The sequence below is a fragment of the Trichosurus vulpecula genome, chromosome 6 (genome assembly GCF_011100635.1).
Source record: "Trichosurus vulpecula isolate mTriVul1 chromosome 6, mTriVul1.pri, whole genome shotgun sequence".
Lineage (NCBI taxonomy): Eukaryota > Metazoa > Chordata > Mammalia > Diprotodontia > Phalangeridae > Trichosurus > Trichosurus vulpecula.
The window spans coordinates 189499274-189504807 of NC_050578.1; positions in this window are offsets into that span (position 1 = coordinate 189499274).

Here is a 5534-nt window from a genome sequence, read left to right on the forward strand (position 1 = left end):
GCAAACCGCCATGGCCCTGGGCCTGACCATTCAAAACTTACTGTCTTGGGTTCCATTTGCTCAAAGGTCTGCTCTGTACTAGCCAACTGAATAAGCTAATGTGATCCAAGATATCAGTGACTGTTAATGTCTTTTTTTTCCATTCCTCTTCTCTCTAAAGCCTCCTCCCTTATCCTCCCATTCTTCTGAATCTAAACATGCTTCTATATCCCTCTTTTAACATATTCCCTCACCCTCCCCTCTAGAGATCCCTCCTTTATCTTCTCCCCTCTCCCTGTCCCCTTAGAGTTTTATTTCTTTCTTAAATTTAGAAGATTGTTATACTCTTCTAGATGTGTATGTATTTCCTGCCCCCCACCAAACCTATTCCTGATGAAAGTAGGTTTCCAGAACTAACAGCACCCTCCCCCATCTAATTCCTCTATATTGGTTCTTCCTATTGCACCTCATTTGTTTAATTACTCCTTTAGCTGATCTTGAACAGTTTTACTTTTTAAAGTCATATCATACGCAGGTCTATCCCAATCTTTCTTATAAGCTACCTAATTACTATCAACAATCTTAGACCTAGGTTGTCCATTTTCCATACACAAAAGGTAAACATTCTATCCTTATTTAGTCCCTTTTAATTGGTCATTGGTATGTACCTCATATTTCTCTTGGCTCTTGTAGGTCAAATCTTCTATTGAATTCAGGGTTTGTTTTTTTTTTTTTAACAGAGTCCTGAAAGTCAGACAGTTGATGAAATGATCATTTTTTTTTCCATTTAAAGCTATCCTAAGCTTTTTGCAGTATGATATTTTCGGCCAGAGACCCAGTTCTTTTGCTCTTTGATACACAGTGTTCCAAGACCTGTGATCTTTTAGTGTTGCCAATACTAGGTCTTGGTGATTCTAATTGTGATTCCATCACATGCAAATTATTTTTTGTTGTTGCTTGCAATATTTTATCCTTGATCTGGGGGGTTTCAGAATTTAACTATAATATTCCTGCAAGTTTTCCTTGTAGAATCTCTTTCAGGTGGTGATTGCTGGATTTTTTTTTTCTATTTCTACTTTCCTCTCCTGTTCTAATGCTTCAGGACAATCTTCTTTAATTATTTCTTTTATTATTCTATCAAGATTCTTTTTTTGATCAGAACTTTCATGTAATCCAATTACGCTTATGTTTTCTCTTCTTAATTTGTTCTCTAGATCTGTTGTTTTTCTTATGAGATGCTTCCCATTCTCTTCTGTTTTTTGTATTCTTTATATTTTTTAAAATTTCTTCATCTCATAACTTCACTGGTTTCCCCTTGCCCAAGTATGATTTTCAAGGAGTCATTTTCTTCCTTAAGATTCTGGATCTCCTTTTCTAATTGGTTGACTTTCTTCTCATAGTCTTCTTGTTTTTCTTGTATTATTCTTATTTTTCTTTTTAATTTTTTCTTGATCTCTCACTTGATTTAAGTGTTTTTTAAGTTCTCCAATGGATTCTATTTGCGCAGGTGACCATTTGACATTACCCTTTGGGGTAGAAGAGGGTTTCATCGTTTCAGTATCATCCTCTGAAGAGGAACCCTGGTCTTTTCTATTGCCATAATAGCTCTCCATGTTTGGATTTTTTATTCTTTGCCTGTGCATTTTTTTTTGGTGATAATTTAGTTTTTAGAATCACCTCTAGTGTTGGGGTGTGGAGGATGGTGCCTCTGGCCTCTGACCCTCTTCATTTCTCCCCTCTGACTTTGAACTCAAACCAAGACCTCCAGCCTCCTATAAGTGCCCACAGTGTTGTCTCCTCCCCACTGCTTCTGCACTCACCACGCGTGCGCACTGGTTCCTTCTGGCACTTTCGCCGCGGCACAGCTGAGTCTGGCGTTCCTTGTCAGCAGAGGTTCCCTCAATCTTCCCGAGCTCAGACGGTCAACTCCACTCACTATCCCAGGGGGTAAAAAAGTTCCTGTGGCAGGGGCTGAGGCTGCCTTCCAACCCAGTTAACCCCAGGGCTTGCAGCTTGTTGTTTAAGCAGCTTGGGACCCTAGCCTGGAGTGTTTACTCTTCACAGGGAGGAAATCTGGTCATCGAATTATTCTTCAGGTCTTCTCCAATTTTTCCAAGAGCACCCCTATTTTATCCCTACTCATATTTGGTTTCACGGCTCTAGGCGCTATCTTATTTTATTTTATTTTATTTTATTTTTTTGTGGAGTGAAATCTTGAGAGCTTGAAATTTTCTGACCTACTGCGTCATTTTCCCAGAATCCTCCCCTTCTGGGATTGTTAATGTCTTAATGTATGACTCTCATACCTTTCCAGATACTTTGGATTTTGACTAAGGACTTCAGCACATTCATCTAAATCAGGTACTTTTAAACTTTTAAGTGTCATGGATCCTTCTGGGATTCTGGTAAAGCTTATGGACTTTCTCAGAATAATGCCTTTTAAATATATAAAATAAAACACATAACGTTACAAAGAAAATTAATTTTTTTGAAATAAAGCTTTCAGAACATTTTTTTTTAGTCATGGATCTAAGGTGGTAGTTAAAACTAGTTAAGCCTCCCCCCCCCCACTTTTTTTTTGGTTAAAGAGACCTTTTTGAAGGGTCTTAAAGTCATACCACATACCGTTTGTTAGTAGGGCAGATACTGCTTAGAAATCTTTCTTGAGCACTTTCTACATATCTTGTGTAAAAGATGTTCTTCAGTACCCTAAGGATCCATGATTCCGTTGGTATGGTTGTTACTCCCTCTAACTGACACAGATCCTAAACCCTCTATAAATGTGTAGAAAGTCTTCTAGAGTTGCAGTAGCCAAAAAATTAATTACCCTGCTGACATCCAGATGATGAGTTTCTAAGGAACTTCATTTTGCTGATACTTGGATCGTTGACACCGAGTCCCTGCCTGAAGCAATTCCAGCTTGTTAGACAATGCCAAAGCAAGTACTCCATTTGCCTACAACAACCAAAAACAGAACTTAGAAGAAATAGAATGTTTTGGAGGCAGGAAAGCCTGGGTTCTAGACCTGCATTGCCTGACTTCTCCAAGCCCTGGGAAGCTCTCCGAGACTATGAGTTAGTGGTGAGTCGCAGGTTTCATTGGTGGAGAAAGTTCTACCTGAGGGATTTCCCTATACTCATGAAATCAGTTATAAACAATAAAAGAAAAAGAAAACTGACATTTATATAATGACTTCATCAACACAAAGTGCTTTACATAATTATCTCATTTGGGACTCATGACTCTTTGAGGGGTGTTTTAAAAGCATTTAAAACCCTCATTTTACTTATGAGGAGGTTGAGTGTCTGAGAGATTAAACGATTTGCATATGGCCATGAAGCTAATAAGTGTTAGAGGAGAGATTTGAACCTAGGTCTTCCTAGTTCCAAGTCTAGTGCTCTTTATACTCTGCCCTTCTGCCCTTTCCTTGGATTTTGAACAATCTCTATACTGGCTGCTATGGGAGACACAATGAAAAATAAAACTCAGTGTCATTCCTTGCTTAGGGACCTGGAACAGATGGGTAGACAACTAATGCTGCTATTATATATTATAGCTTCTTATTGAAAGGGGCAGGAGAGGATGATGGAGAGTGTAGTGTTTCCTAGTTTGAAGGAGGGCCTATAGAATGATGGGAGGCAGAAGATGGGCTGAGAACTTTGGAACTCCACAGGGAGGATAGGAACCCTGGGATTTGTACATGTGCATCCGTGCCAGTAGGCAGCCAATCGTAAGAGAAGAGTGCACTACCCTGAACTGAATATCATCATGATAATTGGAGCCTTGTCTAGTTCACTGACTTGCCTGGACAGAATTTGCTTCTGCACTGAGATCGGTTGAATTTATCCCATCTCCACTTCCTCCCCTTCCTCTGCCGCACTGCTGCCGGTGAAGTGGCCTTGTTTACCCTTAAATCTTGTTTATTTGCTGTTTATGCTTTTATAATAGGTTTTGTATCTAGCTAAAGATAAACTGATTTTTGTTGTATTCTGAGCAAGTCTTTACTATAAATGAGTGGACTACACTATGGGAAAGAACAAAGGGAGAATTTAGGATTATTTAGACTTAATTGTGAGTCTATATCAAAGTTCTTTGTCTCTCTCTGTCTCTCTCTCTCTCTCTGTCTCTCCCTCTCCCTCCCTCCCTCTCTCCCTCTCCCCCTCCCCCCCTCTCCCCCTCTCCCCCTCTCCCCCTCTCCCTCCCTCCCTCTCCCTCTCTCCCCACTCTCTTTTTTCTCTCTTTCTTCTCTCTCCTCCTCCCTTCTTCTACATTTCTGTCTCCCTCCCACTCCTTCTTTCATGAAAGAAAGAAGTGCTTCAGTGTGAAAATGAAATCTGATGCATATATAGAATAGTTAGGAACAGGGTCCTATCAGAATGTCCATGAGAGGGAGTCAACAACTATGAATGGGAAGTAGAAAGGCTTTACAAATTTGTGCGCTAGCCTTGCCACAGGGTCCATGGATAGACAAGATTCAACATTCACAATGGACTTCAACCAATCTATAGCTTGTCATTCATTGCCCTAGCCTGTCCTACATTCTGCTGCTGAAGTCATTTTCCTCAAGTTCAGATCTGACCAAGTAACTCCTACTCCATCAACTCTAATGACATCTATGTCCTTTAGGATAGAAAAGGAAACCCCTCAGTTTTTGCTTTCAGTGCCCTTTAAGCTTGACTCAACTTATCTTTCCAGCTTCATTTTGAATTACTTCCCCTCCTGCACACTGTGATACAGCCAAAATGCCCTTTCTGTTCCTGATACATGCCTTGTCCCTCTACTTCCTTTAAGATGTAACTTAAGCACCATTTTCTGAATGAAGCCTTTTCTGTTTCTTGCACTCCCCTCTCAAATGCAGTGTCCTCTTTCCCTAATTAGCTTTTACTTTAGCTATCCTGAATTTATTTGTATTTATTAACTTTATATTTATACTATACACACAGATGTATACATGTGTATGTATATATGCATAATGTATGTATATGTATACATGTATATATATATATCTAAAGTGTAAACATAGATATATATAGATATACTCATATCCCCCTGAAAATCCCTTGTGAGTAGGGATTGTTTCATTTTTTTGTACTTGTATCTCCAGTACCTGCCACAGTGCTTGGCACATAGTAAGTTCTTAATAAATGCTAGTTAATTGATTGAATGCCACCTAAGCGTTTACCTTTCCTTAGCAATTCATATTTCTAAGATATCTGTAACTTAAACCTACTTTGATAAATACTTGACTTTTTAAAAAAATGGCTTGACAAAATAACAACAACATTATAGCATATTTATAGTGAAAACATTGACATTGCATTTACGGGGACAATCACAACAGAAAGGCCAATTATGTCTACATTGTTTTCTTATTCTATAGTATCCCTCCATGCCTATGAATTCTAGTCAGTCTTCCAGCCAACGAACTGCCAAAGCATGCCTCTCACTTTTATGAATTAATTTTTAAACATTATTGTATCATTTCCTCCATTTTTTATTGCTAGACTCATAATCCCAAGCTCTGAAGTATTCTGTTTCCATTTCCTGTTCCCTTT